This window comes from Tachypleus tridentatus, chromosome 2 (genome assembly GCF_004210375.1).
Source record: "Tachypleus tridentatus isolate NWPU-2018 chromosome 2, ASM421037v1, whole genome shotgun sequence".
Lineage (NCBI taxonomy): Eukaryota > Metazoa > Arthropoda > Merostomata > Xiphosura > Limulidae > Tachypleus > Tachypleus tridentatus.
Genome location: NC_134826.1, coordinates 31,943,715 through 31,966,860, shown reverse-complemented (window position 1 = coordinate 31,966,860; position 23,146 = coordinate 31,943,715). Strand labels below are relative to the sequence as shown.

Here is a 23,146-nt window from a genome sequence, read left to right as displayed (position 1 = left end):
ATACTGATATATAATTTTAAAGTATGTATTATAACCTAAAATGTGATTTCAAATTTATTGAACAAATTATCAGCAGCATACTGTTATTTACTAGTTTCCTTTCGTTTCTTTATATGAGTGAAGCGCAAAACCGGAATCTTATCTTACATTTCCAATAATATACATGAAATATTTTATTTTTTATTTATTATCTAAATTAGGTCAGTCATGAAGTAATGCTTGATGAGCTATAAATCAAAAAGGTCAGAATTCAAGACGAGATGCTGCACACTTTCTGCTTTGGTCGCGTTATAAAAGAGAACACAGTTGTTATGTTCAATGAGCTGAAATTAACGGTGACGAATGTTGCTGATTGTTCACTTCTTGTCATTAGTTCAAAACTAGAGTCAACAAAACTTGAATCTATATTTATTGCATGTGCACATAAATGTATTCAAACCTTTTCAAACAACTGAGCAATTTGAAGTATAATAATTAAATTTTCAAATATTGACTTAATAGGTATTTATTCAATCATTTTTGGTCTTTTCGTTACAATCAGATAAATAAATCTGGAAATGGTCGATGACTTTTAAGGTTGAGTATTTAACCTTTTTCTTTGCTATATATATATTTTTGATATTAACAAAATGTGTGGTTCTTTAGCTTTAAATAGTAGTAGATGTCGCTAACGTTTACAGCTGTATGCAGAAGCTAAGACAGATGAGATGACAATTGCATAGTATGTGTTAATATTTTTTGGAGTATAATACGAATAAAATATTTATATGTGAGTAGTACGGGAGAAGACTCAAGAATCCTCAGGAGGTGTATGTTATTTTATTTTAGCTTAGGCTTATTTTACTTGATGTAATAGCTTTAGTTTTATATATAACTATTTAATCGTACACCAGAAAATAGTGCAAGGATATTTTTAAGTGTAACTACAACATAATAAATACGTTCGTAATAAAATATACGTTGTTTATAAAACATTAACACTATCAATAAATTGAGTAAGTACTTAAACTGGTAAAGAAGACTAAACTTTAAAATAGTAATAAAACACTCAAAGCTAAACTTTAGGAGTTTATAATTCAAATATTTATCATGTTTTTGCTTATTGCTGCATCCACTAATTTAAATTAGAATCAACTCATTCCAAAAGTCAACCACTCTATTAATTAAAACAAGATAGAATCCTCAATATCTGCAGCTGTAATTAGCTTTTTATTCGATGAAGTGTGTATTTAGAAAAAACTCAGAGCCATTTTGTAAGCCATTATGTCGTGGTTAAAACTAATGCTGGCTTAACTGAAGATGACTTCTACTCTTGTATATCATATTCTTACCATTCTCACCATTAAGTAAAACTAAATAAATAAATAAAAATGGGTGATGAAGTAACATTATTTCTCTCAACATATAAATTCTCTTTAACTCTATTTTTTGAAACATAACAATATAATAAATCTTAACCTGCCTTTGTATGTTAACCTTTCCTTTCAAAATATCATATTAGTAGTCTTCTCTGAACCTTTTCCAATAATTTAGTGTACTTATAAGGTGAGAAGCTCAAGAATGAATACCATACCCAAATATATGACACCTAGTTAGTGACCTGTATAATGAAAAAATAAAAATATGCAAGTTAAAACATTTGTAGGCATTCTACCAGAGTATGGAGTGGACTAGTCCTGCATTTTTATTTTTATAAACTTAAATGGTGTGTTATCTAAAATACATTTTGAAAATGAGATACCAATCTAAATATTCTAACAATAGTATTTTACAAAAGATCAGTAAATGAAGACTAGGTAAAAGAGTAGTTTAAAACCACACCCACTATTAGCACTTAGTAAGTGTTGAGTGCACCAGTTACCAACATATATGATCCATGTAATAACTACTATCCATGACTGTGTTTTGTGGTTATACACAATCTGTGTGTTGAGTGCTCAGCTTATTAAAATATATAATTACTAATATAAAACTGATAAATATTTTTTTTTCTCATTTAGTGTTTAATTTCTTACAGGAAAGTTGTTATTATCTGACTGAGGTGCCATTATATTTATTTATTGAAAGTTAATCAGTACTTGGTTAAAGGCTTTTTGCCTTATAAATCAAACAGCTGATTACATTAGTTTCTTTTAAATTTAAAGGTTATGAATATTGGCTAGCACAATATAATTTATTCCTTAATAACCTTGCTGAGAAAATTAATATAAAATAAAAATAAAATATCATTTGGTTCTTAAAGGCTATCCTAGTGAAAATTAACTAGAAGACACAACCTTAATTTTTTAAGAAATTATGATTTTCCCTTTTTATGCTCCTATAAGATGCTGATTTCCGTTATTGCCAACAGTAACATATACCATAAACCTCTCACTCTGTTAGAAAAAACAAACAAAACTATCTTAACTCAAACTATAGCACAAAGAAATTAGAGACCTTTATTTTGTCAGTCCTTTAGATAATAATGTAAACTTCAATAAGCTCACCTCTTATTCATCTTTTATCAAGAAAAAAATAAAGAGAAAAACATAAATATATAACCTTTTGTACCCCCACAATCATCCTAGTAGCCATCTTCTGAGCCCAATAAGTAAATATCTTAGCTAAGAAGTCCAAAACTGTACGAAGAAGGAATGGGACAAATATTTAGTTTTGGTGTTGAATATTGGCTGTCCATCTCCTGATGTTTGATTAGATATTTTAGGATATTTTAGGACCAAAAGTAGATATGGCTGCTTATAGATATTAAACATTGTATATGTAAAGCTACACTTCATTATATTATAACATTAAACTTGTTACTTCTTCATTGTTTTTAAAAATTTAAAAAGTATGTTAAAATTCAGCATGAATGAGTGGCCATTACAGGCTCTTTAAGAGAATACAGTACGTGGTAACATGAAACAGCACTTTACACCCCTTATTTCACACTGAAACGATGCCTGGCATGGCCAGGTGGGTTAAGGTGTTTGACTCGTAATCTGAAGGTCACAGGTTTGAATCCCCATCGCACCAAACATGCTCACCCTTTCAGCCATGGGGGCATTATAATGTGACGGTCAATCCTATTATTTGTTGGTAAAAGAGTAGCCCAAGAGTTGGCGGTGAGTGGTGATTACTAGCTTCCTTCCCTCTAGTCTTACACTGCTAAATTAGTGACGGCTAGCATAGATAGCCCTCGTGTAGCTTTGCGTGAAATTCAAAAAAGAAAACAAACAAACACACTGAGACATGAATGGATTTGTACTTGTTGTTTCCACTACAATGACCACTAGTAACACAACAACTTGGTATGAAGCCATTTAAACTACATAATGGCAGCCTTTATTATAATCTCCATAATCCTGGAGGAAACACTTATGCATAGAGGCTAGTGAAAAGCACCCCAGGACTTATGATGTAGTGTCTATTATGTATGGTCACGTTCAAATACTATTGTGTCTGTAAGTTGTTAAGATAATTCCTTGATAGAATAATATCTAATTATTTAATTCATCACAATATCAATATATTATTGGATTTCAGCTAAACATCTGATTTGATTGGCTCAGATATTGTCCCAGCTATAGTTATGTTGTATTCCATGCGAGGCCAAATTAAGGATTTGCAGAGAGATAAAATTTTGGGTATTTTTAGCTATATTGAAGTACTGCAAATTAAATTTGGTCAATTATATTTTGGACTACTACCTGGCAACTGACTTAATTGTAGTAAGTACAAGATAAGGAATTTGAGTTATAATTTGGATCACTTGTTTGATATAGATGGGAGCCCATTCAATTGCATGACAAAAGAACAGGACCTTTTAAGTGTTAAAAGTCAACCAAACCATCAAGGCAGAATACTTTTGGTAGTAGGAAAGCAAAGAGAATTTTAGGATAAATTAATTATGAGTCAGAAAAGATAATTATATTCATGCCAATCACTAGTTAGGTCTCACTTGGAGGATCAGTGTAACAACTTTAAATTTAACTAAACTGTCTGCTCTGACTAGGGCTTGAACACAAGACATCCAGCTTACATTAGCACTCTGAGACTAGTGTTCTTCCAAAAGAATTATCAGGGCTACAAGTCCAGTGTGCATCTCCTACATTAATTGTTAATTAGGTAACTAAATTAATTGTAGACATTGATTATACATGGAAAAATTATAATATTCAAGACACATTAACAGAACAAAAAAGAGCAGTTACAACTATAGAAATCCAGATGGGCAGAAAAAGGGTACAGTAATGAACTCAAAATCATCACAGATTTAAGAAGTTTATATTGACTGCTTTGATGGGAGACTTGAGGATTATAAAAGATCAATAGAGTTGATTAAATACAAGCAAACTGCTAGGATGTGATTAAGGCCTTTGAGAGATAAAAGATGACTTGTATGTGATTATTTTGATGATGCTGGGCTGTTAAATTTTACTTTCTTTCTTAAATTTTATTAACAGAGACTTCATCCTTAACAAATGCTAGATATAAACAACATGATCACATTAATTTTGAACTTGTTAATTATTTCTTAAAGGGTTTTGGAGAAATTAAGGATTGGATACATGAGCCATTTTCTTCTGCTTTTTGTAAGTTGATGAATAATTAGCCGGTGTCAGAGAATTAGAAGTTGGCAAAAGCCACTCCTTTCCAAGGGACCAATGAAGGTGATAAAAATTGTCACAGTAATTATAAGCCTATTAATCTTACTGCAGAGGTGGAAAAGTTTTGAAAGTCTAATAAAAGATGTTTCAACGAAGTTATGGAAAAAGTTATAATTTTGTTGAATGGTCAACATGGTTTCACTTAAAGGAAAATTTTGACATTCTTTGAATAGGTTACTACTTGCTTAGATAGGGTTAATGATGTGGATTTGATGTATCTGAATTTTATGAAAGCATTGGACAAGATGCAACATAAAATGCTTCATAAGAAGTTATCTCTAACCGTGGGGATAGGTTGATTCATTAGATAGAATACTAGTTGGGTAGTAGAAAGCAGATGAATGTTTTAAATGGAGCTCAGTCAAGCTTGCTTCATATCATAAATAGAGTATCTTAGGGCTTAATGTCAGGACATTTGCCCTTTTAATTACCTCATTGATATAGGTAAAGAAATGGTTGTTGAGAAGGGTACTGCTGCTTCAAAAAGGATTTAAGTAATTTAGTAAGTGAGTGAATAAATAGCATATGGCTGCTAATTATAATACATGTAACATGTATGGGTTCTCATAATTTTAATTACAATTTTGATAGGAGTAACCTTAACACCGTTATGTAAGTAAAGAATCTTTACTTAAGATTGATCAATTTTTTAAGCCAATAAAGCAATGTGCTGTTGCTAGTGGTAAAGCAAATAGGATACTACAATCTATCTTTAGAAATACTGAATAGAAGTATAAATAATTTATAATTTATTTTATATATACAATAGGACCCTTTTCCTTAGGAATGGTATCAGTTGTTAGGTAGTGTTCAGGAGAGTGCAATAGTATGGTACCTAGGATAAAAATGTCATACATGGACAGACTATGACAGACTCAGAAATTGCTTTCACTTGCAAAAAGAAGAATTAGAAAATATCTTAAGTGAGGTGTTTAAGAAATATTTTTGTTTATGAATCATTTTTATCAGACTTAATAAGGAGAATAGTGAGCAAGGTAAGAGCCGTTTTTTAGCTATGACCGTTACTTGTCTACTACCATCTTTTTCAAAGCTACATAAAGAAACCCCTTCCCTGATACCTAACTTTGATACCTAATCCAATATTCTGTTAAACTCCTTTTTTGTTACTTCTTCTCATACACCTAAAGGTATGCTGTCTCATTGGCTATCATTGAAGTTTAACTATAACAAAATTGTGAAAGAGTGTTATTATCAGTAACAGTTTTTTAAGAACATTATTGATTAACTAAAGATATGCCTTGAATAAAAGCTTCAGCCAAATGAATGTATAATAAAAATAAGTGTAAATGAACAGCAAAACAGAAAAAGAACATGATGCACCGACACTCTCAGTTCCCTTAATAACCTTGACCACCTCAGTGAAATCTATACTATCTCTTTCATTCTCTTCCTTACATTTTTAAAGACAGAACAGTCCCAGTAGATTTTAACAAGTCCTTTATGACAGCCTTTCCATCCCAGGATTCATATTTTAGCCCTTCTCTGAACTCTTTCTGACAATACAATGACCTTGTATGTTAATGAACCCAAGACTGAATATAACAGTCCAAACAAGGCCTAACCAGTGACCTTTATGATGAGATTATAGTCTGTTTAGACTTGTATTTAATATATCTACAAATGCAACCTAAAATCCTACTTTAAGCAACAACACACTGCTTGAAAGGCTTAAAAGACTAATCAAACAGAACACATAGATCTTTGTTCTTTCATAAATATTAAGGTTATTTCCATCAAAATTATAATTTAAAACCATTTACATTTATTATAATTAAAATACATTTATTCACTTATTTCACCAAATAATCTAAAGCTTTTTGTAAAGAAGCAACAGTATTCTCCTCATAGCCTGTAACACCCCAGATCTTAATATCATCACCAAGGTTTTGCAGTTTGTTGACTATTCTATAGCCTGTAACACCCCAGATCTTAATATCATCACCAAGGTTTTGCAGTTTGTTGACTATTCTTATCTAAGTCAAAAGGAACAAATGTCCTAGCATTGAGCTTTGAGGTACTCCACTTTTGACATTAATCTAGTTTGACCAAACTATTTATAATATCCTTCTGCTTTCTTTCCTCCAATCATTTTGATATCCTTAGCCAATTTATCCTGCACACTCTGTAGAAAGAAAAGTTTAAAGTGATTTACAGTGTCAAATGCTTTCAAGAAATCCAGTTACACCAGATGCACACCTTAACCCTCATTTATATAAGTAGTAACCTTTTCAAAAAAATATCTGAACTAAAATCTTATGATTCATTATCTTAATATACAGTAAAATATCAAACATAATTGAGCATTAATCACTTATGCCCAGAATTTCCACAATTTCAAACTTCTCAATCATTTCTGTACTAGAAGTTAACAATAAACATAAAATATCATTGGTCCTAATGACAAATGATATCAGTTGTGAAAGCTTACGATATTTGTTTCTTACATTAGAGGAGAGTTAGTGTTAACATAATGTTTTGGGACAACATGGAGCTTGTTGGTCCATCTTGACTGTTCCACACTCTGAACTAATTGAAAATAAAAAAAAAATGAATATGAAAAAGAACCTTAAAGCTTTTGTTAAACTTCTTGGAATTTACTGCCTCTACACCATCTGAAAGCAACCCATTCCAAAGGTCAACCACCCTATTGGAAAAGTAAAAATGTCTTAAGAAAAGATGACTTCTATGCATTCAATATTTATACTTGTGTTCCCTAGTCCAGCTATTTTCACTGTTAAATATGAGAAGAAAGATGATGCATAAACATTATCAATTCCCTTTACAATATTAAATACCTTAACCAGATCCATACTGACAATTTGAGAGATTTCAGCATTTCCTCATATGATAAACCCAACATCCCAGGCAGTATTCTAGTAACCTATCTCTGAACCCTTTCTAACAAATTGATGCTGTTCATAAGGTAAGTATCTCAAGACTGAACATGATATTCTAAATGTGGCATAACCAGTAACCTGTTCAATGAAATTATAACTTTTTAGACTTGTATTCAGTATTTCTGCAGATGCAGTTCAAAATCCTATTTGCCCTAGCACTAGCAACAGCACACTGCTCGGATGACTTTAGAGACTGACTGTTATATCAAGATCTTTCTTTCATGACACTATTAATGTTATTCTCATCAAAATTATACTTATAATTTAAATAATGATAACCCACATGCATTATTGTGCATTTTTTATAATTAAAACTCATTTTCCATTTTTTAGCACAACTCTAAATCATTTTGTAAATCAGCAGCATCTTTTCACAACTATCAATATCCAAGACTTTAAAATTATCTGCAAATTTAAGTATTTTTTTTTACTATTCCTTCATCTATGTCATTGATGTAAGTAAAAAAGAACAAAGGTCCTGAGCCCACTTGCAACATTAATTCAGTTTGGCTGAACTCCTTTCGTAACAACCTTTTGCTTTCTTCCATACAGTCACTTTTCTATCTGACTTACTAAAGTATCTCCCACATCTGTAGACAATATTTTTACAAGCCTTTTAAGCTCACCTTCTCAAATTCTTTCGTTTTGAAACTCCAAATCAACACCCTTACCCTTATCTACATAAGCAGTAACCTTTTCAAAGAATGTGAAAAACTTTGTAAGGTAAGATTTTCTTTTGGTGAAACCATGTTGATTATCCAATAAAATTCTAAACTTTATTAAATGACTTTGCAAAGCATCTTTTAACAGGTTTTTAAAACTTTTCTCCACAGTTGATATATGGCTGTAATTACCTGTAATTACTGGGACAGTTTTTATCACCTCCTTTGGAAAGAAGAGTTACATTACCTAACTTCTAATCCTGCCCACTATTTGAGGACTGACAAAAAATAGTAACTAATAGCTCTTATATCCAGTCTTTAATGTCATTCAAAACCCTAGAAGAAATATTACCTTGCCTAGGTGTCTTATAGTTTTTTTAAACTTCACAATTTTGACTTAACCAACTCAGAATGAATGCAGTCATTTTGTTTGATCTCATTTTCATTTATCAACTGCTGAAGATGTGGAATACTGCTTAAATCTTCATTAGTAAGAACCAAAGAAAAAGCAAAATTTAACAAGCCAGCCATCTCATAATCATCAGATAATAGCAATCCTTTATCATTCCATAAGGTTCCTACCCCCATTTTAACATTTTCTTTACCCTTAATTTATTAAAAGAAACCTTAACTGTTGACTTTTACATTTTCAGACTACAATTTCTCAAAGGTTCTTTTTTGATGCCCTAATTTTCTGTTTCTTCAACTTCATTGATCTTTTAAATTTTCTGTCATACCAGTCAGTTTAAATTTCTTAAATTTATAATGTTTTTCTTTAATTATTCTGTTAAACTCATTTTGAACCAACCTGGATTTTTACTTGTAGTTACCATTTTTTTTTATAAGGAATATGTTGACCTTTAATATTTAAAAATTTACCACATCTGATCAATGTCTTTAAATAACTCAGCTGCCCAATTCACAACAGATAAATCTTGTTGCATTCCTTCAAAACTGTTTTTGAAATTTGTACTCAAAATACCATTATTTCTTATCTCCATGTGCAGCAAAATATTGAACCTAATGGAGCAATGGTCACTTGCACCCAGATGTTCCAAACTTTCTACCCTCTCAGTCATTTCTATATTTGAAGTTAACAATAAATCTAAAATAGCATTGTTTTTACTAGTTTCCTTGACTAATTGGTAAAATGAACCATCTTGAACAGTTTCCAAAAACCTTTCTCCCTCATGTTTTGATTCTAGCATTTCCCAATCTATATGCATGAAATTAAAATCACCCATAATTATGATTTCATCAACAGCTAAAATCTTAATCTCATTGTAAAGTTTTTCACTAGTCTCTTTAGTATCATCTGATGGTCATTAACAGATTCCTACAAAGAGCTTTTTCCCTTTATATCCACTAACAGAAACCCAAATGGATTCAATCTCCTTGCTGTTATCTTTGATATTCTCATTTCAATAGGACAAAACTCAGATTTCCATTTAAAGCCACTACTTCTTCCTTCTTTAATATCTTATTCCTATTAAGTAGCCTGTAATCTTGTATTTCAAATAAACTTCTGTCATCAAACTCATCTATGTTTAACAATGTTTCAGTTATTCCCATAATGTCAAAATCCTCCATTCTTAACACTGCTCTAAAGCCATCTATTTTATTTCTTTTGGTATTACAATAGTAATAATTAAGCCTATCCTTATAATCACTTTTGTATTTGTTTCCTGTGCTAAACTTTTCTCTGACAGTGTTAAAACCTAGTGCTTAAGTTCAAATATCTATTTCCTTAGTGCATTTTGAACATATTCAGAGTATTGTTTATAATCCACTATCAAGTTGGATTTATTTATTTGATTGTGAATTATACTTCTCACTCATTTACTGGTAGTCAGTCAATATTTTTATATTTACAATTTATTATTAAAACTACAGTTGTTAATGAATGCATCAGCATTCAATAGTTCATGACAATGGCTGTAGTGTAATCAGTGGAGAAACTACCTGCTTTTTAAAATAGGGTTTTGTGGTCATCCATTGCACTTACTCTGGTATTTGCTTCTCCAGACTCAACACATTTCTTCTCTCCCTTATTCAAGGGAGCCCTTCCCACTTCACAGTTGCTAGGGACGGTGAATCATGGAGGAATCCTTGTGAGTCTTCACAATTCCACTCATTCAGTAGTAGGATGATAGCATTCTTGTTTTGTAGAAAGCATCATTATCCTACAGCTGTGGGTCTAATATTTTATTACAAATGCTGTTGCTCTGGACTGGATTTTTCTGTGCTCTTTGCAGTTCATCTCTCGAGCTGGGAACCCTCCTTCCTACTTCCCCCTGGATGACACTTCATGGGATGATTGGTTTTGGTTGGAACAGGACCAGCCAACATAAGTCGCACATCTTAGTGGACTGGGTACTTCCTCCTACATGCCCCCCTCAAGTACAGCAGTAAGTCTACAAATTTACAATGCTAAAATCAGGGGTTTGATTCCCTTCGGTGGACTCAGCAGATAGCCCAATGTGGCTTTGCTATAAGAAAACACACATACACTCCACCTACTTTAGAATGATGATACTGAACAGTTTTAGACTGGAATTAACCTTCCATGTCACATTTCCAGCTTTCTGACATCATCCAGATATACATTCCTGATGTTTATTCTTGCTGCAGGTTGTACTGGATTTTCTCACATAATTGTTTACATTTTTGTAACTCTGGCTTCTCTTCCCTTCTGGTTTCTAGGCCTGAGGTGAACAGTTGAGAACCTTCCTCCTACAAGGAACCAGTCAGTTTTCTCCTGGGGTTGCTGGCTGGATTGGAGTTAACCTCCCACTTGTCATTTGATCCTTAGCGATTTGGAATTGCTACCTTGTTCCACCCTTTGATTGTAACACCTCACCTGTTGGCTCCACCTGGGCATAGAGTATACTTGTTTTAGATGCAGTGCAGTCTCCCACATGTATTTCTTCTCCACAGAGAGGGATAACTCCATGGGTGTTCTTTAGATGCTTTTGAAGGGTGCTCATCTGTACTTCTCTACCAACCCAGATATTCATGAAGCTGACTTCACCTTCTATACAGTAGAATTAATAGTTGAAAGTGAGTTACAGTCAATAGTAAAAACCACCCATGGGACCAAAGCTCTCACTGGATGGAATGACCTTAGCTGACCTAATGGCTATGCTGTATATCACCACTTCTATGCTTATCAATCCAAGCCTGCTGTTGGTTAAACCAGTGCTGTTTAATTGACATCTCAGCATCAGAAACTTCGTAGATGTCCCATCAGAGCTGTAGGCTTTAAATGTATATCTACCTCTTTTGGAACCACTCTATTCAGGAACCAGAAAAGTGTTTAATAGAGTCAAGGTCATTTTGAGGGGAAAGCTGAGATATGGAAAGAAAGAGCAATGTTCCAATGGTATTATCAATACCTTCAGCAGAAACTCTGGTTGTCCATGACAGCACAACCATCAAAGAACAGACAGCCCATTAGGAAGCCCTCACCTTCAAGGATTTTATTAATGAATGAGAAATATTCAACCTTAGTAGATGGCCAAACTATGGCCATTACAAAGCAATAAGCCTTCATCTTCATGGAATTTGGACTGCAATCACCAAAGATGTCCCAAAATATCAACCCAATAGTGGATGTGGGTGACATATTTAACTGTGCTGCTGACACTTAATCAAGTAGCACTGCAAAGAGGTGACCATAAAATGGACAAAGACCTGGGATCCATACAGTAATATGATAGATTGACTATTGACTGTGGTGTAGAGAAATGCCTGTTGCAGCTCAAAGAAGTCTGCCACTTGTGACCATAGCTGGTGGACCAAATATGATAAAGGCTGTACCTAAAGCCTGAGACACTATAAAGGCAAACACTGCAGGCTTGGAAGATTTGTTGGCAGATCTAAAGTGAGAGCAAAGTAAAGTTACCTTATGTTTGCCATCTGGTGAGTGTGTAAATACTTTCTCTTTCTGAGATTTAATGTTGTGTGTGTGTCTATATAACTAGTGTTCCTTTTATATCAGTTTTTCCTAGTTGATTATCACAGTTAGAGGTTCTTTTGCATTTTGTGAAGTTAATTTTGTATCATTACTATAAATCTATTGGTAAATGTATTTTATATGTTTCTAAATTTGTTAAGTCAGATTGTTTTCATTTTTAAAGGAAGCTTTTTTTAGCACTGTATTATTTCATTATGTATTGCTTGGAAGGTTTGAGTGTATTTTATTTAGTATGTATTATTGAGAATTCTACTCTGTGTTTTAATTTTTAAAGGTTTTGATTATCTTGAGAGCTGATTTAAGAGGATTTATTTTGCTATTGTACTGAAGGAGTATTTTAGAATGTATCAGTGTTAAAAGGTATTATGTAGTAGAGCTGGGGGATTTACTTAATTTGTTAACATAATCAATTACTCATAAGTTTCACTCTCATATATTAGTGTCATGCAAAATAAATAGTGAATTAAAAATATAATGGAATTGATATATGTCAAAAATTATCAACTAATCAAAATTAGTGTTTACAGTTACTTCAAATATACAAGCAATCCAAATATTGTCATTAAGATTCTCATTATAATTTTTGATTGAATCAAAACTGTTAAGCTTAAACAATTTGTGTTGTGGATCACAAAAGTAAACAACTAAGCTTAATTAATGTTTCCAGTTGTCTCAGTTGTTTAAGTCTCACATAAGAATAATCTGTTAGTTGAATCACAATTGATTAAAGAGCCTGACAGTTAGCCATTTTTGAAAATCCATTATTGACCCGGATCTGTTATCTGGTGTATTTCGTGTTTCGTTTTTATACATGTCAATATTGAGTGCTATTTCCCATTTGAAATATTTTTTTTGTCACAAAACTTAAATATGCAATGCAAGGTAAATTTTCTTTTAGTGCATATGAACATCTGTGAGAAAATTGTTCTTTAAGATAGTTTATTTTAAAGGATCACTTAATACGTTTTTTTTGTTGAAGTGTATTTATATGTTGTATGTTTGTTTTTGTGTTGAAAGATTTATATTTTTTTCTTGGTGTATTTTGATGAAATTTCTGCAATGATTCTCTGTTTCAAGGTACTTTATTATAACTTTTTAAAGCATATTTCTTTGTTGAAGGATTGTGATATTTGTATGGTGTGTGTTTTCAGTAGTAAGTGAAATGTTCCCCTTCTCCAACAGAGCACGTTTATTGATTTTTAAAGTTGAATAAATTCTTAGCTTAATGATATGTCTTAAGTAGGGAATTCTAGAAAGTGTGGTTTATGAATATACCATGTATAAATTTCTATTTTATTATTATTATAATATTTACTTGCAATTTATTCATTTTTCTGTTTATGTGTAGGCTTCACATAACACATGGTCAAGAAAGCCATTAAATCGATTTTGTTGTACTTATGTTCCTTTTTAGTTTTGAATGTATAATATCTATTCTGCTTGGGAGGTATTTGTTTGGATGAGAATGAGTAGTCACTTGGGTAGCATTATTCATTCTTGGTAAAATCATTTTTTTGCAAATTAAAAACTGTTAGAAATATGATCAAGGAAAATCTGTTTGGAGAATTGAGCAAAAGTAGTGATCCCATGTAAGGAAAAACCACTACATATGCTATGCTTGTGTTTAGTTTTATTATAGAGATTGTTACTTTTGCATTTTACATTTATTACCCAGTCTCATTATTCTATTTAACATCACAACAGAGTAAGAAATTGAGAATCACTTTGTGATTGTTACCTTGACTGAATCTCCATTTAAGTGGACCTACACAATACTTCAAATGTTAACCTGTTTTTAACCTGAATGTATCACATACACATTGCATTGCTCTCAATTTTATTCACAAGTAAAATTCATAAACACGTTCTCACTGAACTACATCTTAATATTTCTTCTTTTATTTTCATCAGGATGATATCTTGAAAATGATTAATTTGACTAGAGCAAGTTACAACTCTGGATAAAAAATCACATCTTGAATGTTTTACTGTGAATTTTCATGCTGACAGCATGTGATGTTAAGGTAAGTACATTGTAATTTCACATAGTTTTATGCTATTTACATATCTACATATGTGTTTGTATTCTTATTGTACTACAGAGTACTGTTACTATTGCTTACTAGCTTAAGGTTGTCATTTCATATATTAATTTCATCTTGAACACTTGACATTCACCTGTTTTATATTTTATGAAAAGTGTCCAAATGTCCATTCATTTATTTTAAGATTCTTACTTGACACTTCAACCATAATGTTTACACAATCTATCTATCATGGCAAGGAATTAGGATTAAAAGCCCTGTATGATTGGAAAATAATCAATTTTCTGTACCCACTCATGGTAATATGTATATATATCATTATGTATGACTATCATACTGAGTAGAAATTGTTGTCAACAATGACTGAGCAGAAGAAGAAGGCTATGACTTATGTTGACTGTAGTGTTTGGTTCTAGGAATCAATAAATCCTCTGCCAAAAGATTGATACAAGTGTTTATAATGTCTAGATTAAATTTTAACTTTTGACCCTAGAAAATAAAATTTATTGCTGCTACAAGATAAGTGTTTACAATTGCAAAATATGTTTTATGTAATAAATTTATTTGTTGTATTTTTAACTAGACTTTCAAGCCTGTATGTCTGAAACATTATATTAACCCTTAAAAATCTGGTCATTGTTGCTACATTAAAAATGCTGTTTCCATATTTTGCTAAGTAGTTAATCATATAAAAGTTGCATCTTGCAACAGTTTGATTGTGCAAATGATGAATAGTATCATGAAGAAAATGCATTTACAGTTGGGTGAGTACTAAGCCCAATATTTACATATTAATCATCCTTAAGTTCCAAAGTATTACATACTTATTAGCCTGTGCTTACACCAAATACAATGATCAGTTGCATGTATATTTGCAACTGACAAACATTAAGCTAAATGTATTGTTTATCAAAATGTATTAATATAAAATAAGTATTTGGGAAATGACTTTTACAAGACATATGAAATGTGTAAAGCATTGCACAATGAGTGAGAGATTAATTAGAGAATGCTTCATTAATGACAGTTACAGTTTTTATGAGTAACAGAAGCTTCTAGTTCATGTTTTCCAAGCAGTCATTACTGGAGGCCTACATCATCATACATCAATTCTATGCCAGATGTTTAATGTGATTCAGACTGTTGCTGAGAAAGATAGTTTAACTTAATATTGGACTTGCATTATTATGTTATATAATGAATAGGTACAATACTGCAGGTATACTGTGGACTAGAGTGTATCATTCCTCTGAGTTTTCAGTATCTCTTGATTTATTTTAAAAGTACATATGGACAAAGAAAGATAAATACCAAAAATTAGATGTTTGCTATGCTACTTAAGTATGAAAGTAAAACTCTACTTTCACATATAATAACAAATAAAATTTATATATAATTAACTTTTACCTTATAAGTCAAACATTCCATTAAGAAATAAAACCTTTTCAACACATCTAAGAGAGAAAGACAACAAAACATATATCATGAATTATCAACTCACAAGTATGGCACTGTTCTTTTCTAAAGTAGCTCTTTATAAAGCAAAAACAATCAACACAGTGGTTTCTATGTTGCATTATCATCTTGGTTATTTTAAAGAATTCTATAGCTTAAAATTTTCTCTTGAACTCTATTGGTGTTTGCAGATCTAAACATAATCTCTGGGATCTAAACATTCACCCACGTGTTTGCCGTGCATGGTGACCCATGAAGGAGAGGAGTGGATCCTGGTGGTTGAGGGGTCCAACCCTAACACACCACTTTGGCCTTGAATTTCTGTAGACAGACAGCTTTGGAGTTGGCCCCCTTGGATCAGTCGACTGGTTCACTTGAGCTAGGGTCAACCAAGTACCAGTGTTGGATGTTCTAAAGAGGTGTTATGGACATTGTATCTAATGCTAGTGTTTGGGTATAGTGCTCACGAAACCCTGGTGTTGCTGCAGTGTCCTTGTTTGTCATTGTAGTGCATCTCCTCTTGTGGCTTCATAGTGGGTGGGGTCAGTGGGCACCGAAGTGTTCCTTTTTTTTTTTTATTATGGTTCCTCCAAATAAAATAGCAAAAAAATAGTCCATAGGGAAACAACCATATCTTGAAGATTCTGAGCAGCAATCTTCAACATTTGTAGCACCTGTTGTACCTCATTTTCGTATACTACATTCTCTTTCAGACAAACCTTTAGGTCAGATGTTTCTCTTTCTCATTCAAAAGAGACTAGAGGGACTTGCTGGCTTTCAAAGTCGGTAAAGAAGCTTCACTTTGACATTTAGGTGGAAACATCAACATCTCAACACAGTGAACTCCTCTTGCTATCAATGGCAATTGGGGATATTCCTATTGAGATTACACCTCATGCTACTTTGAATTCATCAGGAGGAGTTATTCTTGAGGGATTTGAATAACATCCCTGACTCAGAGATTCTTGCTGGTTTCTCCACCCAAGAAGTTTCTGCAGTGAGGCATATCACCACTCACAAAGACGGAATTTTGATGCTGACCAATGACCTCATCCTTTCATTTACATCACTACATCCACCTGTCACCATCAAGGCAGGTTATCTTAATTGCAGGGTACGGCCATGCATTCCAAACTCTCTCAGATGTTTCCAGTGTCAGCTGTTTAGTCACTCAAAGATGTCATGTCCTGGTTCCTTGACATGTGCTAGTTACAGTAACAAGAACCACGATGCCTATGTTTGTTAAATGGACCCTCATTGCATCAATTGCAATGGCTTTCACTCATCCTACTTTCGTTGTTGCCCTAAATGGTTGGAAGAAAGAGGTGCAACGTTTGAAAACGATTCAAAACTTTACTTACCCTGAGGTTCGAAAGTTGCTATCCACCACTTCGTTCCACTACTACAGTGGGAGTGCAGACAGATCTCTCTGTATCTTCAAAAGAACTGTTCTCAATCCAAATGAAAAGTCTTTTGATCTCCATTGTTAAAAAAGTTGATGAATTAACTTCAACACTCAACTCTGTCTCTGACATACATTCCAGCAAATCCCAAGATCCACTTCCTTTGGTTCTGGATACGATCATTTCCTTGAATACATCTTCTTCTCCCACCCCCAGATGCAATATGATCATTCATTTATATCCTCAGTCACTGGAATCCTCTTCCAACAGTAAAGACCTGCCCAATCGACCCTGAGCAGGATCCATGGAGGTTGATAGACCTCCCTACAATAAAGACTGCAAAGAAAAAAGACATGGTGAAAAACAGAAGGGCTCTCCACCCAGTTTGCTTACACATAAATAAAAATGGCCACCTTGCTACAATGGAACTGTCAAAGTTTATGTTCTAATCTGAATGATATCAAAGTTTTGATTGCTTCCTACCATCTTGTATATCTTTCCTTACAAGAAACATTTCTGAAACCTGCTGATACAGTCACCTTTCAGTGGTTTTCTTTGTACAGAAATGACAGGCAGTGTGATGGATGAGTGCATGAGGGGTGGCCCTGTTGGTTGATCAGCATTGTTCACCATGTCTTTACCACTTGACACACCCTTGGAGACCGTAGCCACACATGTTTCCTTGGGTTGTATCATCACTGTTTGTTCTCTCTACCTGTTGCCTGGAGAGATCTATGATCAGTCAGACCTTTGTGCTCTTACTTAACAGTTCCCATCTCCTATTTTAATCCTGGGAAAACTTAATGGACATCATCCCTTCTGGAGAAGTGCTGATATTGATGAGAGGGTCGCTCCATAAAGCATATGCTCTCTGATCACAACCTTTCTCTTTTCAGTAGCAGTTCTTGTACTTATTATCATACACCTAGTCAGTCCTTTACTGCTATTGATCTCTCAGTTTGTTCCCCTTCACTATTCTTTCATTTTTCATGGAGGGTTCACAATAATCCAAGAGGCAGTGATTATTTTCCTATAATTTTGAGAGAGTTTGGCCGTGGTTGATGCCACCAGAGGTGCATGTCCCAGTGGAAGCTGGATCAAGCAAACTGGCCCTTTTTCACTGCTCTCGCAGAACTTGATCCTGTCATTGTCTGTAAGCTATAAATAGACAACTGTGTTGCAGCAGTAACTGGCTGTATTATACAGGCAGCTGCTCAATGTATTCCTAAAAACTCAATGTTTTCCATGATATCCTCTTCTATGGTGAAATCCTGCCCACCACATGGCACAGAAGGTTCAAAAACAGGCCTGAGATACTTTTCATAGGTATCTCACACTCTTGCACCTCAGTTTTCTAGCATGCTTGTTGGGTAAGACATCAAAGGCAGAAGGAATCTTGGATTAAGTTCACCAGCATATCTTCTACCACCAGTTCCAAAGTCATATGGGACAAGATTAGAAAGGTCATTTGGCAATATAATTCTGTCTGCTCTCTGATGGCTAGGAAGCAGTTGATATCCGAGGCATCGCCTATACCGTAGGTGAAAGCTTTTACTGGATATCTAGCACTTCTACTTCTGCCTCCACCTTCTTAGCCATTGAGACATCGGCAGAGCAATCACCTCTTTCCTTTTGAGCTGATTGTCTCTATGACTATAATCATCCCTTTACACTGGTGGAACTCAAACTGGCCCTTCGTTGGTCTGGCAGTACATCTGGCATGCTGTACCATCTATCTCCTGCTTCTTTTGCTATTCTTCTGATTATTTCTAACCAAATCTGGCAGTAGAACGTTTTTCTGATGCTTGGTGCCAGACTATTGTCCTACCATTCTCTAAGCTTGGGAAGGATCCCAATATTCCTTCAAACTACCATCCAGTTGCTTTGATGAGCTGTCTCTGTAAGACCTTAGAGAGGATGGTTAATGCTTGTCTTGTTTAGTTCCTCGAATCAAACAACCTCCTCTTGCCCACCTAATGTGGATTCTGATGACAGCACTCCACCATGGACCACCTGATTCAACTTGAAATGTCAATCAGAGAAGCCTTTCTTAAATGACATCTTCCATCAATATTCTTTGACGTTGAGAAGGCTTATTATACAACATGGAGGTATGGCATTTTGTGAGACTTTCATATATATGGGTTATGTGACTATTTGCCCATTTTTATTAAAAAATTTTTAATGGACTGGCAATTCTAAGTTCATGTTGGTTCGACATTTTCCCATTCTTTTCTACAGGAACTTGGAGTCCCTCATGGCTGTGGTTTGTTTCACACTTTTCAGTATAAAGATTAATGTCATCACTGAACAACTCCCTCTTACTGTTGTAAACAGGCTCTATGTTGACAACTTTCACATCTCATGTCAGTTGTTGAACATGAGGTATATTGAGCAGCAGCTACAGACTGCCCTCAATCATTTACTGAAGTTGACCACAGCAAAAGGCTTTAAATTCTCTCTCTAAATCTGTTTGTATGCACTTTTGCTGCCAATGGGATATTCACCCTGATCATGAACTCTGTATTGGCAAAGTTGTGCTGCCTGTGGTTCCTGAGACAAAGTTCTTGGGGCTTATCTTTGAACGTAAGCTGACCTTTATGCCACACATCAAGCACCTACAGGTCGAATGTACAAGAGCACTGAATATCCTCCATGTCCTCTCTTCCACCACTTGGGGAGTGGATCGATGTTCTATGCTAAAGATATATCGTGCTCTTATTCGATTGAAACTCAACTATGGATCACTGGTCTATGGCTCTGCCAGGATGTCGGCCTTAAAGATGCTGGACCCCATTCATCATCAAGGACTTGGCACTGCACCAGGGCTTTTGCACTTCCCCAGTTCAGAGCTTAAACACAGAGTCTCATGAAACTTCTTTGCACCTGTGCCATTTGCCAATATCTTTGCTATATGCTTCAAAACTTCGTTCCTTACCAAAGCATTCCACCTGGGGTTGTGTTTTCCTTCCTCAGTGGGCTATACTTTTCAGAACAGATGATCTGCTATTGCTCCTTTTGGCTTTCATATCCAGGTGCAGTTGGATGAATTCGAACTGTCCTTGGATAACATTGCTGTATCCACTGTTCAGCCCATTCCACCATTGCTTCTTACAGTCCCCAATTGTGACCTATCTTTAAGTCACCTGAGAATTGCAGAAACTCCCAATTGGAAATACTGTCTGTTATTTGGTGAACATCTTTAAACCATCCTTCCATTCCTATTTATACAGATGGTTCAAAATCAGGTGACTGTGTGGGCTTTGCCATGGTTTGTTGTGTTTGGTAGTTGCATGCAGAATTCCCTCTACAGCTTCTGTGTTCACTGCTGAACTATATGCCATTTCTCTTGCCCTGGATCACATTGAAGCTAAGCAGTACTCAAATTGCACTATTTATACTGACTTGCTCAGCTCTCTACTTGTTCTGGAACTGCTTCACATTAGTTCACACCCTGTTCTCTCCGATATTCAAAACTCGCTGGCCCATTTCTCTTTAACATAACATCTACTTCTATCTAGTTGTCTGCATATTGGGCCACATTGGTATTTGCAGGAATGAGCTTGCTCACACCACAGATAAATCTATCTTCTGGCATTATCGCTGTTGTGCCTGTTCTGTACATGGACTACGGTCCTGTATTCGAGGCTCAGCTCTGTGCCAGTTGGCAGTCGACTTGGAGAGAGCAATGTGAAAACAAGCTTTTCCAAAAATAAAACCCTATATTGGACTTTGGCTGTCTTGCTTCCGTAAGGATCAGAAAGAGGAAGTTCTAACTAGACTACACATTGGTCACAGTTTTTTAACTCATCGTTTTCTTTTAGCTGGGACTGATGCACCAATGTGTCGTCTGTGTAACAGTCAGGTCACAATAAGCCACATTTTACTGTCTTACTGTTGGTATGGCTCAACAACAGCACCATTTTGAACATGCTCTCTCCCGAGGTTTATCCATAAAGTTAGACAGTATTATCGGTGATAGTGACACTTTCCACCTTAGTAAAGTTTTATTTTTTAGCCCATTAATCTTTTTAATACTATTTATGTTTTTTTTGTTTGTACATTACACCTTTTATAATGTGATTCCCTTTTAAGAATCAAAGTACATCTAGTTTGATTTGAAATTAGAAAATGGCTGTAATGTCAAATAACTCAAAACCAGGACTGGAAAGGCCAACTCTCAGATGACTAATGCTGCTGTTTGAACTACCTGTTAGTCATTCTGGCAAGTTATAATTAAAATTTTGCAACAAGTATTTTAAAACTTTTATTACTTTACTCTCTGAAAATGTCCATAACATCAAATAACTCGAAACCATAAAATGAAAGGCCAACTTTAGTTGACTAACGATGGTTTATGAACTTACATATTAGTCTTCCTGGCAAGTTATGATAATTACAGTTATACTATAGAAAGTCCTTCACAACTTGTATTACTGTAGTTTTTCTCTTACTTCTGTAGACTAGATGTAAAAATTGGTTTTAATCCTATTTATGTTTTTTTAATTCAAAAATTAATCTTTGTTTTGTTTTACCTTAATTTCCTTTCATGAAGTTTACTAATTTTACTTTAATTTTAACTCTTTACCAGATGTTTGATGTATTGGGTTGAGGAATAATTCATGAGTGTTTTTTCAAGTTAAAAAAATATATTCATAAATGAAACGCTTTCGCAAAATATTTCATGTCATTTGGTAGATAATGTTTTGCTCTAATAGATGGTGTGTTTGATTTTCATATGTCTTTAATTTTTGCTTTCATTTTCAGCTCATTAAATGGAATGTCAAGTGGACAAAATCATGCATTTTCGACACCATCTGCTTTTGCATTTAATTTCTTGCAATTTCGTTTAAAACAATGCATACTATATATCTAGGTATTACATGAAATAAAGTATCATAATAAATGTTTTGGGTTTAATGTGTTCATGCATTGAAGTATTGTATAGTCTTGCATGTAATGCTTGAATGAAATTATTTAAAAATGCTCACGAATTATTCCTCAACCTAATAGATAGCCTAGTTGCTTTGTGCCGTAAAACACCAAACCAACCAACCACTATTTATTTATTGGTATCTTACTTTGTCTTGTGAATTATCCCCTGTCAATTTCACAGGTTGGATTTGTCAGTTGGTATGCATAACTTGCCCTTGGCTCACACTTTGGCTCAATTGTGACAGAAGCAAGAGACATTTATTCCTTCTGTGTTGTTCAGTCCATTTCCAGAGAAGCTTTGTCAATATCATTTGGACCCTACTCAGTTATAAATGTTGCTTGTTTGGGTATACATTTTCAAAATCTGCACTAGCTGCCAACAGATTGTTAAATGAAATTCCTGGTAACAATATTTCTTGGTATTAGGTGTTAAACTCTCAGTTGAGGCTGTCTGTGAGATGAGGACATACGTTCGGTCCATGAGAATCTCTTTAGGGGGTTTTGAGACAACTTTTGATGATGACGAAGAACAATTTTTTCCAGTGCCTTCATTTAATAGATTGGCTTTTCATGAGGTACAACCTCGATCAGCCACCTTGTTCTCCTTTTCTTCAGTTAGTCAATCAGGTTTCGTATTTTGGGGTTTTCTCTTGTTGATCTTGAATGTACTCCATCTTTGTTGACAGAAAGGTGTGAGAATAAATATTTCATTTTTCCTCCTTCACTGAATATTACTGTTCATGCTGGGAGATTTGTTGCTAAATTATTTAATGGGAAAGCTATGTTGTGACCCTCATGTTTGTTTTGACAGCATGGTTTGGCTTACCACTGATAGAATGGTGTAATTTGATTTTCAGACTTGATCCACTTTTATACATGTGGGGTTTCAAATTGGACCCTGCAACCTCTTTAAACAGATCAAACGTTTTCATGTTTGTTTGACACTTACTGCTGTTTTAAGATTTCATCTTCTCCAAATTTTGTCAGAAACTTATTATCATACCTCACAGCAATTTGAGGGTGAAATTGGTCATTTCTGGACTTCTACCATTGTCTGTTTATTGGCTTTTGCCTATTGTTTAGTTTGCTGGCTCGTATGTTGT

General features: G+C 34.1%; 1 protein-coding gene and 1 long non-coding RNA gene across 9 annotated transcripts in view; one reads left to right on the top strand and one right to left on the bottom strand.

The window, feature by feature from the left end:
- The window catches only part of LOC143240414 (uncharacterized), a 37,580-nt gene that overhangs the window by 6,601 nt on the left and 7,833 nt on the right, over window positions 1–23,146 (bottom strand). The window lies entirely within an intron of this gene.
- The window catches only part of LOC143240371 (rho family-interacting cell polarization regulator 2-like), a 200,633-nt gene continuing 178,113 nt past the window's right edge, over window positions 627–23,146 (top strand). For 3 of the 8 annotated variants that reach the window (XM_076482801.1, XM_076482735.1, XM_076482751.1), the window contains exons 1-2: window positions 663–721; window positions 14,117–14,229. The gene's annotated coding sequence lies outside the window, so the exon portion shown is untranslated. Of the gene's footprint in view, window positions 810–14,116; window positions 14,230–23,146 lie in introns of all 8 variants that reach the window. The other 5 variants (XM_076482793.1, XM_076482772.1, XM_076482725.1 and 2 more) reach the window with 3 other exon arrangements.